Raw genomic sequence first — 13507 nt, 5'->3', positions numbered from 1 at the left:
CGCTCTCCCGGTCCCTCGGAGTGTGCGTCGGGCTCTCAGGCCCCAGTAGCCGAGGATGCACTCGTGTGTATTCCAGGCAGCCTTGGTATGAATCGGATGGCTCTGTGCTGGAGTCCGTTTCCCTCCTCCAACTCCCTGGCGCTCTAAAGCCCCGTTACCACCAGGTGCGGAGTGCGTTGCTGGGTTCCGGCTTGACGGCCATCTTGGTTTCTTCGGCTGGAGACGGGGGAGAGGTTCGGTTGCTGAATTCTGGTAGAACGCCTCCTCGGTCGAAGGTTATGTTTGGACAGGTTGTGCCATGTCGGTTCTGGTCGCCTTAGATGGCATTGGCGACACGGTCACCTGCTTAGAACTGCCAGGAATTGACGGCGGTGGCGGGCATCCCACGGGCGGCCTCAGAGGAGCGACCACATCGATGGCGCTCCAAGCCACGCCCCCATATATTATCATTCTTATTCCCTTCTCTCTGATCGCTGCTGCTATCGGCTTCATGAGCTTCATGAAGGCCCATGGTGCTGAGGTTTGCCCAAACGGCATTGTCGCAAATTGCCAAAATTGTCCCCCCCAGTCGAACGCTAGGAAGGGACGGTTCTTCTCTTGGACTGGTATCGTAAGTTACATGCCTTTCAGATCGATCCTCGTGAGCCAATCGTCCTTTTTGAGGATGTCTCTGAACTGATGAATCCCTTCCATCTTGAAATGATGGTAAGTCACCCATTTCCATCAGGTTTATCACAGGCCTCAATTTGTCTTTCCTGTGTACCAGCAACATGTTGCTTATAGATCTTGGGGTTGTGGTGCAAGGCTCTATCGCTCTTTTCAGTGCTAAACTTCGCAGTTCTGCATGTAAGGTCTCTTTTTCTACTTGCGCTGAGTGTATGGGCCCAGGGCATGGGGGTGAATCTGTATGGGTATCTGTATAAATCCTAGCTGTAGTCCTCTGACTGTCTGTAATACCCAGGCGTCGCTGGAAAGCACGCGCCATTTCTCCCAGAAATGTAATGTTCTCCCCCCACTGGCGGATACAGGACATTTCTCATCTGTGGGGAAGCTTTGTCATCTTCCTTGTCCTCTGCCTCGTCTTCCTCTCGGGAAGCGTCCTCTTGGGGGGAAGAAAGCATCTTGTTGCTTATTCTCCCAATAATGGGCCCTGTTGTTCTGAGGCCTTCTTGCGTCTTGGTAACGACCAGTCACTCGGCCTCAATACCAACCGTTCCCGGCAAAAACTCTTACTGGAAATATTCTCCTTATTGAGGCCTGAGCTTCCCCCAGCGAGGTATAGGTATCTACGAACCTCCCCATTGCCTTCCCGAAGGTCTCTCCAAATAGGAGTTCTTGGGCCGCTTCTCCTGCCTCATAAGAGGCCAGATCCCCTAACTTGGGGTCTATTTTGAGGAGTAGGCCTCTTCTGTGCTCTGTTGATATGGCAAAATTAGCATTGCCCAGGAGGCATACTGCCCTTTGCGCCCAGTTAGCGAGGACATCTGGGTCCACCTCTTCCCCTGTATCTCGGGCTCGTTCCTCTAGGTCCATAATTTTTGCCAGGGGTCCTGCGATGTAGAGCACTTTCTCCTGACAACTCCTCCAGGACCTGTCTATCCCCTTTCTGGGATCTTAGGAGGTCTTTGACACGACAGCCAGCATCTTCGGGTCGATCTCCGGCGCTTCGGCCACCTTCCCTGGTAGTTCTGGTTTAGGGCATTCTGCTTGCATTCATTGCCTTGCCTCTCTTTCGAGGGCCTTGACCAGTCTGTGAGTCATGACTCGTGGTAACCAGTCTGAGGAGTTTCAGATGTCCTCTGGCTCGATCATATCCGAGATTTCCTCATCGTCCTCTATGTTGTTGAGTTTCCTCAACCTTTTCTTAGGTGGGGGTTGTGGATCGTCTTCGTCCCCTCTATTGTCCTCTTCTTGTGAGGACTGTGGGGTCTCTGTGGGCTCCTCCTCTGAGTCCTGCCTGAGTCCTGCCCCTCATTCCCCATATTTTCCTCCCCAGGGTAGGGGGTCGTGAGGCTCGGCACTCGTGGCTTGTGCATAAATGCGTCTCGCAGTTTTACAAATGCGTCGGTAGCCGCAGGGGCCTCTTGTTCTGCCCCGTCTGGTTGACCCAGGGGTTCAGTAGGGTTCTCACTCTTCCGGGTCTTCTTACACCCCTGTGGGCCCTCTGGCATGGCCCTTGTGGATGTGCTTTCTTTGGTATTGGTGCCTTTCTTCTACTGGCTCAAATATGTCTCAATGGTTGCCAGTCTTTCCTGTAGGGATCTGACCCCTTGAGCCACTGCTTCTACTAGTGAGTTTCCCAGTACTTCCTTGAAACTATAGGCTATGTCTTCGGCTTGTTCCTCCTCACTCCATTCAAACTGAGCCATTCTATGTGCTGTAATTGTGCCTTAGTCACCTGTGTCAGGTGCAGTGGCACACCCACTCACTCGCTATATGCTAACTTGTGGCTGCACCAATCTGTCCTGCTGAGCAGGCTTCAGACAATGCCCCTTGGGCTTAGTCTTTACAGCATGTGACTTGCTGTGTGATTTGCAAGCCTTTCTCTCGCTTCTGTTCGTTTGTCGAGGGCTTTGAATGTTCTCGAGATATATGCAACCTCTCCCTGCCTTTGTGAATGTAATTAATTCTTTCAAGATAGTCACTGTGTTATTCAAGAACGAAGCGCGTACAGTTCATGCTGTACGACTCTTTGTGCTCAGCTTTTGTCAGGCAGAGTCTCCTCGCTTCCAAAGGTGGGGGCGCTTCTCCCAGCCAATGAGCGTTTCGCTCTTCTCGCGCTGTCACTGTCTCCAAGGGTAGGGGGCTGCTCCTGTGCGCTTATTGTGGAGGACGACGGACCCCAGGCATGCGGTGAATGCGGCACAGAGCCGCCGTCTCCGAACGAATGGAATTTAGTGTAACTGGTGTAACAAACATTGCGCGCATATATTTATGAATTATAGAAAGCAGATGCTTTCTGCTCGTTGCGGCACGCTTCCATAGCATTTACACAGCTATACTTAGGCATAATACTACGCAGCTAGGGAGAGAACAGGAAGTGGAAGGACTATGATCACGTGGTCAGGACATTAGGACTACAGTTTGCCTGGATCAAAGGGAAATGTACTTTTTGTTAAAAAAGAAAAAAAAATACATGTTTTCCCATGGGAAGTTACAAAGTTCATTTTGTTGTTGAAACTGCTGGAGACAGGAATATATTGAAGATGAAGGATAATGCTCCCCCCGTCTTGACATAGAATCCACATCCTTTACTTCATCTCAGATTACCACCAGGAGCAAAATAATCACCAATAGTTTGTATCCAGCTAGAGCACTTCCAAAGATGTAATGAGGTCTTAGTTTAATTTTCCGTCAATATGTCCTTACGTGGTCCTTCCCTTGATTGTAGTTTGTTTGGTTTCTGTCTTTATGTAGCACTGAAGTCTATGGGCGAGTTGCGCGTACTGAGAAATGAATAATAATAATAATATATTTGTGTTCCTTTTTTGCCCAGGAACTGTAAAATGTGAAGTTGTTGCACCGCTTTAGGCAGATGTGGCATCGATGAGCAATCAGAAGAACTAAGAAGAGAGAGAAAGTATGGATGAGAGCACTTTAGGTGAGAAAGTACAATATGTTTATTGTCTCAATGTCCATACATTTTCAGCCAGGAGCACTGCAAGCTGCAAGATTACAGCTAAACGATGTTGTATTTTATATAACAACAATTTTCTGAAGAGATAGCGCAGTACTTGCCGATGGTATCACCCCATATATGCGCGTCACAAAATGCAGAAGCCAAAAATACCAAATGTTTTAGTGCGCATTTCAATGTAATTATATGTGTGCGTTTGGGCTAGGGTAATAAATAATGTACGGGGAGTATGGGGGTTCTCACCCCACATATAACTGCGTTCAAATGACACAAAAAAAGAAAGTTAACATTTCAGTCTTCATCATTTATTTATCTTAGTAGTCCTATAGATCCCTTGTGGACAATGGGTGATAGTTAAGCGATAAAACCTGTTCCGGTGAGCCGGATCTAGTGATAATGGCCCGGGGCCCAAGATATTACTGATGGGCCCCGGCACTGTTACCAACCGAACTGGCCCGCTATTGCTGTTAGGGCCGCAGGTTTTAAATCAGGAAACCCGGGGTGCTAAGAGCAATGTATTTTATTTCAATGTACAGGATGCCTTGTGGCGTCCCGTTCATTGAAATAAAATACTTAAGATGGCTGCTATAGATCTGGAAGGTGGGGCTCCGTACGCAGCCCCTCTTCCATTTCCATGACGGCCCAGGAGGTTGAAGCGACGGTGGTTGTGCAGCAGCCTCCTAAAAAATCAGGTAGGTGGGGGTTGGAGGGGAGCGAAGACCCGAGGGGAATGGTAGGGGAAGATGGTGGGGCTGGTAAAGCAGCCATCGGGTTGCTTGCAACACAGGCTTGGATTGTGGGATTCAGCCCGCAATCTAAGAAACCCGATTGGTCCTGGTTGCTAATATTGGTTTGTGAATGCTTTTCGCATGGTGTTTGGCATTGATCAAGGTTAGTGCAACTCTACCTTGCAAAGAGAAGTGCTGACTCCAGAACCTAAGTAGTATTCTCTATTGCCTCAGCCCATAGAAAAGAGGTGACCACGCTGCCAATGGACACATGACCTACCCACTGACATGACTGTACTAATGAAGCTCTCCAATAGGGAATGAGTCCAGGAGCACTGTACAGCCAAAGGGAATATTATACTAAGGCAACAGAGGTGATAGGCTAAAAAGTAGGGGGAAAAGTAGAAGGTTATAGAAAAGTAGTCACAGGGATTCCAAAGTCAAAGTGCATTCTTCCCAAATCTAAAATAAAGTAACACTAAACGTAGTTCTCAAGGCACAGTACAGGAACATTTGCAAGGCATGTTGAGAGTACAGCCGAGATCAAATACCAAAAGATCTGCAAAGTAATACCCAAAGGAAAATCTGTAAGGCGGGTCAATAATGAAAACCAAGGCTAACATCACCAGGAAGTCACAATGTGCAGTTCCCAGGAAGTAGCATTGGAGCCTATGGAGCAGAATGACAGGCCCATATCACAGGAAGTCGGGCAGAAGCATTAAGAGAAAGTGGGTCACAAGCAGGCCAAAGTCTGCATTGGGAAACTACAAGTAGAGGAGAACTGTAACTTGGAGAAACTTGTCATATTGAGGAGCGAGCGTTCTGACTGCAATTTCCTTTTAATTCCATACTCTGGGTACCGTGCATGCCTGCGAGGCGCATGTGAGACCTAACCCTGGTCTGGAAGGCACATGCATTGAACAGATGCACTACTCTTGGATATGTAGTGCCCTCTGTAAGGAATAGTATAAGGCTAAAGTGTTATAACAAGGGACAATGCGGTCCCCTACATAGGAGTCTAGTGACCTCTACAAATAATGTTTTCCTGAGTACGTCCCCTGCAGCCGCAGTAGTCTGGAGGTTGGAACACTACAATCAACTATTGTACGTAACCATATATCAAGAGAAGTCCAGACACTTTGCGCTTAGCGATAAGTATTGATAGTTCTCCAGCATTGGATCTTTCATAGATTCAGATGCTTGAATATTCCCCGTCGTCAACTAATAATGCAGATTGTTGCCCCCTTGTATGTTATATTACGTCATATGGTTTACACCTTATTTGGAAGCGTCTACAGGGGGGGGATAGGGTCATTTCCATCCCAACACCATTCAATAAACATTGGCAGCGCGTGTTTAAATAGAGCTTAGAATTCACACGAATCATCAAAGCATTCACTTCTCAGGGTACCAATGGTGATTCTATGGTCCTGCGGATACAATGTTGCGAAACCCTGGCTTCCTGAACACTGAGAATGCAAATCAGGATGTTAATTTGAAAACACATTCTCTCCTGGAAATAGTTTTCCACTTTGGGGATACAATATTCAATGTCATAGAGTTGTGCAGTACTTGACAAAATGGACCCCTTTACGGGTTTGGCAATAAATATATGGCAAATCCACTATTTACCACTAAAATCGATTACCATTATCACCACTAAGTCCTGTGGACTAACTAAGGAATTACAAGTGGTGGCCTGGTGATGTTAGTCCACTTTTGTGGAGTCCATTTTACTGCATGGGGATTTATGTCAGATTTACCACAAATGGTAATTCTCCATGGTAAATCTTCCTTGTAGTATGGAGGTGCAGGAATTTGGTGGTAAAATGGTCGTATCAGAATTACTGTCATTTAATGCCACTTTTTTCAACACTGCTGCACACGTTATGAGGCCCAAAGTGTTTCATGAGTTTACAAAGCTTTGTCCCAGGTGATACAATCACACCCTGGATACATGAGCTCAGCTCAGCCTGCACCAGAGAGGGGCATAGATGGACACATCAACTCAGCGCAGCCCTGTAAGCCCAAAGCAGTCCACGGTGCACTGAGGGACCATGTCCGAGCTCCAGCCTTTCCCTAATCTCAAGCCACAGGTGGTTGGTGAGTGGTGGAAGACAATGAAGGAGTGGTGTTGCAGGTGCTGGAGGTGAGAGGTTGAAAAGGAGCAGGTGATAACATCAGGAGGAGGTTGTTTGCCAGGAGGAGGTGGTGACTCCAGAAGGACGTGGTTGGGAGGATGAGGAGGAGATTGTCAGGTGGTGGGTGTCATGTGGTGGTGGTTGTGAGGAGGAGATGATACACTCAGAAGGAGGCTGTTGTCAGAAGGAAGCAGGAGAGAGAACTGTCAAGAGGAGTTGATTGTCAGGTGCTGATTTATGTCAGCGGACTGAATAAAGACTTGACAGGATTGGACAGGGGCCTTTTAAGTTCACCTTATAGAGTCTTGGGGTAAGGGCCAGCGGAAAGCCCACATCTAGCTAGCCCATGTAAGAAGGATTTGGGAAACTGGAAAGCCTGGTGACACGACTTGGAGGACAATAGCCATTGCACCCAGTGGGAGACAATGGTATTTTTTGGTGTGCTGTGTGAACTATCCTTTGTTTTGTTGTATGACGTCTGACTCTGGTCCTTCGTGCATTCTGTATGGCCTCCTGACAGTATAAACTTGGAAGTTTCATAAAGTGCATCATTCAACCACCATATGACTCAAATCCAGGTTGTGAGATTCTCCTGAATGAGATTTAAACACATGAAAATAAACCGGGCTTCTCTGCAGGATTGTGGTCCACAATCCCTCCATCTCTCTCTGAAACCCTCTCTTCCTGGTGAAAAACAAAAGCGACAGTCTTTGGGGTTTTAAGTGCCCACACTTCTTTCTTGGCAGTATTAGTTTCTTGCTTGGCTTTGGGAGATGCTGTCAGGATGATGCTCTTCGCCTTGAGCCTATACCGGGCCCCCCTCAGTGGGTACACTGAGTCATCCATATAGGGGCCAGGCATCAGACCATTTGCAGGATGATCACAGAAGACCATGGCAGGCTTAAACATGTGTTGGCTGTTGGAGGCCTTCCTATTTAATAATTATCTACCAAGTTCGGAGTTTCTACAGGGACTTGGGTCTGAACCAGCCCTCTTTGAGGATCTCACAGTCTTTGGTAACCGCATCCTCATCACTGTCACTTTCCTCTCCTCTAACCTCTACCCCTCCTTCTATTCCTTCTCTTTCATTTTCCCATTGATACCTCTGACATGAGCCTTGCTTACAGGCTGCACTTGACAAATGACAGCCAAAACAAATTGCTGATACCACTTCTTGTTTGTTTAATTACTAAATAATTTACACAGCAAGTATATGTTATTAGTAGTAGAAGTTTATTTCTGGAATACCGAACATTCCATAAAAACAACGACAATTACACATCACACATTTGAAAAATAAAAATCATCCCATCATCATTAAAACCGTACAACATTTTTAAAAGAAATGTCCTCAAAGTGAACGCATTCTTTAGAAATCATAATAAACCCCCACCCATAGCAGGTATCACAGAGCACAGAGCAGGTGCAAGCTGAAGGAACCCCTGACCCTGCAAGAGTGGTGTAAGCGTGTGATCTCTTATATACGAGAAAACAGGGCAAAACAGTAAACAATGGGCCAAGTCTTCTTTTGGCGCATCACAAAGAATGCATGATTGATTTTCATTGCCATTGGACCAGGCCACCGCCACCAGTAATACAATTAAAATATGCCCTGGTAATAACAATGCGCTGAGAAGTAATTCTGGAGACCTGAGCTTGCAGTTTCCTATTAGGATCTCAGATGACTCCCTCTTATCCAGTATACGCTGGAATATGCTTACTTTTATAGATCTTAGGGCATGACATCTCTCATATATAAACATTGAGCCATATCAACTTCTGACAACATTGCTTTTACATACCTAATTCCAGGGGATCTTCATGTGGGGGTCCCTAGGAATAACTAAGTATTTAATTAGCTCATGGGGTAAACCAGCTTTGCTGTTCCCCCAAACTCTGAGCCAGTGACTTACAGGCTGAGCTGCAATGAGGTCACTAATAAACCGGCAACCCAATTCCTGGTGTACGGCAAAGTTCGGGCCAATCGTGGAAGCCTCAATACTCGTTTCAGAAAGGTCTTCTCCACCACTTGGATGGACTCAACATCGTTATGACGCCACAGCTCCATGCCAACCCTATCAACAGAGAAAGATTTCCCATTATAAACCTTAAGCACCAACTCGACCGGTTCAGCTTTAAACATGCCCATAGCATGTGCCACCCCATCTATAGCCTGAACCCTGTAGTATGCAAGTATAAATTGTCTGTTTTTATTCCTGAGGGATTTATTGATGTTCTATTCATACTTTAATGTTTTAAACTGCTGAGTGTGCAAGCTCATGTAGCCATTCTTACATGTTTGCTTTTTCTAAAAAAGATATGATTAAAAGCAAAATTACAAATCGTAGATGCTAATACTCACATATAGAGAAAGCAGATACATCCTGCATTAAAGTGCACATTAGGCAAAGCTAAGAAAACATTCAAATACTTTTAAAGGTCCAAATGTATCACCCTTTAAAAAATAGATTATTGTGCTTATGGTATAATTAAACATTACACACCATATATCGTTAAAATCATCAAAGAGACATCTATAGAATTTGCTTACAAATACTAAATCAAAAATGTATACTTTAAAATGTTCATGCAATTGTATAAAAGCTTAGTATAATCAGTACAACTAACACAAACTCCCAGCAATCATCTCAATTAGTTTCCCCAAACACAGTCACCAAAGTATAAATCACAAGGAGTCGCCATGACAGTCAGCCCAAGAATCACTCTAGGAGGTTAATCATCTTCAAAAAACGTGAAAGCGAATATATTTGAGTTAAATAATTGGCATGCAAAATTATGGCTCCCAAACATTTTTACTCAACAAAGGATCATGACTACAATGGCTTAAGCATAGTGTGCGTAGATTCCATAAAACAGTACAATCCATTACTGAGTGTTTAAGACTTTCACACTCCAATCCACAGACCCACTAAAAGATTTGTATGGGACTGGTGTACACCGAGCGCATTGCAATTCCCTCTGATTTCATACATTATATCAAAATCTCTTCACCATCCTCCTCAGGTAAGGAGAGGGCAGTTGAGCTAAATACACACTTTCCCCTCATTTCTTATGTTCGTTGTGTATATTGGAATAGTGTTTAATTCTAGTCAGGGCATTGGAGGTTTCGCACCAGTCGTGTCGGGTCGTGAATTTGTTTGCACTTTCTAAGTGTTCCAGTACGTTCGAGAGTGACAAACCTTTCGCCACCATTGAATTTTCACATTTGTTTCATAACATACCACCCTGTGGACTTTTACCAATCAACTCGTACAGAGTAATTGTATTTTGTGGCAGAAAAGTCAGATTCTTACAGAGAATCCGTTTTTTCCATCGACAATGGGAGTTTAGTGGCCTCAGACCGAACTCGTACCGTATTACGATTGCTGGTACGCACGACGGAAGACCCAAAAGTGTATCACACTTATACTTAATGAGGAGAAACAGCAGAAAAGGGGAAGAGCATTCACACTGCAGATTGACTATAGGAAGAAGTGTGCAGGATTGAAAATATCAAGAGAAAAATGCAAACAAACACATGGCTGATGATCATAATTACATCAATTGCTGTACAAGGCTATCAATTTGCAAATCATGCTTTTCTCAAGTTGTTTTGACTTTCCCTAAAGTCCTGTATTGATTTTGTTGGACAGGGAGACAAATAGCCTCACGCAGTACCTCCCAGAGTATTTGTGGGGGATCGAGGCACCTCACCACCAGTGCTATTGTACAATGACATAAAAATATTATCTGTCATCTTTGCTTCTTTCAACAGAGATTGAAGCTGCCACTATGACCAAGAACCTGGAAATGAAGATGGGAAGATGGGATGTGCAGGGGAATACTATAGAAGATGGGCAATGCCATTACAAAGAACCAGCAAATAAATCATCACCCTCTCAGGAGAAGTCAATGCCCTCAACATCTAGGGGCATTCATACAATGGAGAAATCATTTACCTGCAGGGACTGTGGGATGTGCTTCACTCAGAGGTCCAGTCTAATCACACACATGAGATCCCACACTGGTGAGAGACCCTATAAGTGTACAGAGTGTGAGAAAAGCTTCACCCGAATCTCAAATCTGTGCGTGCATCAGAGGATCCATACTGGAGAGAAGCCCTATGAGTGCACAGAATGCAAGAAGAGTTTCAGTCAGCCCTCAACTCTGATAACCCATCAGAGGTCCCACACTGGAGTGAAACCCCATAAGTGCACAGAGTGCACGAAAAGCTTCAGCTTCTCATCAGGTCTGATAAGCCATCTAAAGGTCCATACTGGGGAGAAGCCCTATGAGTGCACAGAGTGCAAGAAGAGATTCAGGCAGGCCTCAACTCTCATAACCCATCAGAGGTCCCATACTGGGGAGAAGCCCTATACATGCACAGAATGCAATAAAAGTTTCAGTCAGACCTCAGCTCTAAAAAACCATCAAAGGACCCATACTGGGGAGAAGCCCTACAAGTGCACAGAGTGCAAGAAAAGCTTCAGTCAGACCTCAGCTTTGATAAACCATCAAAGGATCCATACTGGGGTGAAGCCGTACAAGTGCACAGAGTGCAAGAAAAGCTTCAGTTACTCATCAGGTCTGTTAAGCCATCTCAGGGTCCATACTGGGGAGAAGCCCTACAAGTGTACAGAGTGTAAGAAAAGCTTCAGTCACTTTTTGATTATGAAACGGCACCTCATGGTCCATACTGGGGAGAAGCCCTTTACGTGCACAGAGTGCATGAAAAGCTTTAGTTCTTCCTCAGCTCTTATAAGCCATCAGAAGGTCCATACTGGTGAGAAGCCCTACAACTGTACAAAGTGTACGAAAAGCTTTTGTCACTTGTCGGCTATGAGCAGGCATCTCTTGACCCATACTGGAGAGAAGCCCCATAAGTGCACAGAGTGCAGAAAAACCTTTAGTCAATCCTCACATTTAATACGTCATCAAAGGACCCATACTGGAGAAAAGCCCCATAAATGCACAGAGTGCAGGAAAACCTTTAGTCAATCCTCACATTTGATACGTCATCAAAGGATTCATACTGGGGTGAAGCCCTACCGCTGCACAGAGTGCAGGAAAAGCTTTTACCGCTCCTCACACCTGATCACTCATCAGAGGATCCATCAGAGGACTAGTCTTTAGGAGATCCTGGAAGATTGCAATCTTCCCATAGTTGTCAAGTGAAGAGATGGTATGGATGTATTCCTATCAGTAATTAGCTCTTAGAAGCCATTAGGAGCTCACCCACTCTGTAGAATGGACTAAGCACATAATATTATGGCGAGAATGCACAGAGTCTGCACCAAAGTACTGGAATAAAAGAAATACCCAGCCCATTTCTACATTGTGTCAAACTGTGAAGTCTGGGTCTGATAGCCACTTCGGAAGTGCACTCAAATAACTATATACAAAGGAAGCCTGTAGGACCTCTTTTTTTAAAAGATATTAAATCCATGTTCATTGCCATCCAGCTCAAGGAATTCTGGGATGTGCTGAGAGTATTTATGTAAAATTGACCGACACATGTCTTGGTAAAGAAAAATTCAGGGAGGGGTCTGAGAATGTTCTATTGACACATGTTAGTATTAGTTCACTGGTAATTAACTATAAGGAATGTAAACACTTGCCAGGGTGGAAACGCTACCTTTAGACAATGGAACCCAGACAGCTAACTCTGGTGTATCTTAAATTCTACCTGGGTTTCTACTGTTGGCTACATCTACCCCCAGGTAGTCCCAGGAGATGAGCCTGCAGGGGCTATGCACTGGTGCATTTGTTTCTTTATGCCCTATATATATATATATATATATATAAACCACTGCATAGCCAGTGTTTGTGACCGCACAAACCTTGGTGTCTTAGATCCGCTTTCTTAATGTTCACGACTATTGATGACCCACCCCTGCAATTGGGCCAGCTCCATGTGTACATGGAGAATACACTTTAATAGTTCTAGTAGAGTCACAACCCTAATGTAGGGGATATGCAGCAAGAGGGGAAGCGTGGGGGTAACTCATGCCAGGGAAAGCACAGAGTGTTAGATTGAAGAGTTATTTGGTGATCAATTTCTTGTGGCAGGACAGGGACAGTGATATTTGTATGAAATGTATTTTGAAATAAAGAGGGAAATGAAATGTATTGTTGAGATGTTTGCTGCTAAGACCGGATATATGTACTTGTACATGAATCGTATGTATGTCTATGATGCTTCAGCATGTAGCGTGCTGAATCATAGGACTACAATCCCATAAATAATTTTTCAAATACCTATTTCAACTACAACGAATTGGTGGGAGGACAAAATATTATGTAGTAATACTTTTTTTTACATATTGTTTCCTTTATGGAAAATGTTTTTGAATATTAATTAAGGTAAACATTGGATATAGTTCAAAAGATATAAAGAAAAAAAAGATATAGTAATGGTATGAATTATAATGATAAACTGATGTAATAAAACAGGTATTTTAGTAAATGCTGTATGAACATTGTCTGAATAAACTTGATTGATTAAAATGTTTTCTCTATAGTGCAAGCCATTGGAACAGATTTCTCTGCTCCTGTACTTCTCCTCCCCCTGCCACCCATTATGATATGATATGGCATTTATAAAACGCCTATATAGTGTTTCAAGGCGCAACAAGGCAAGTGTGGGGAAACAGAGGGTGGACAAAACACAACAAGCTTACTAGGCCTAGTGACATTGAGATTGCGCAAGTGCAGGGGAAAAGTGCCAGGGGGAGAGGAGGATGGGCGAGTGCCTAGTAGTGCAGCCAACAGGTGGCAAGTGCAAGGGTGTTACATAAGTGCAGGTAAGGGGACTGTAGGGTTGCAGATACAGACCCAAGTGCAGGGGTTGCCAGGAGACAGTTCAGGTGTGCAACTGGGCAGGCAGGGACCTGGGTCCGAAGTTCAGAAGGTAGCCAGGTGACCAGTGCAGTATCAGACGGGAGATCAGCAGGGGAGAGGAATAGAGAAGCCTGAAGCAAAGAGGAAAGTCTTGAGGTGCT

The 13507-nt window shown here is 44.8% G+C and overlaps 1 pseudogene; it reads left to right on the top strand.

Annotated features, from left to right (window-relative positions):
- LOC138570266 (zinc finger protein 850-like) overlaps positions 1 to 13012 on the top strand; it is a 177673-nt pseudogene extending 164661 nt beyond the window's left edge.
- The last annotated feature ends 495 nt before the right edge of the window (positions 13013 to 13507 follow it).

Source organism: Ambystoma mexicanum, chromosome 2q (genome assembly GCF_040938575.1).
Source record: "Ambystoma mexicanum isolate Mex_15411 chromosome 2q, UKY_AmexF1_1, whole genome shotgun sequence".
Lineage (NCBI taxonomy): Eukaryota > Metazoa > Chordata > Amphibia > Caudata > Ambystomatidae > Ambystoma > Ambystoma mexicanum.
This window is presented reverse-complemented; position numbering and strand designations above follow the sequence as displayed.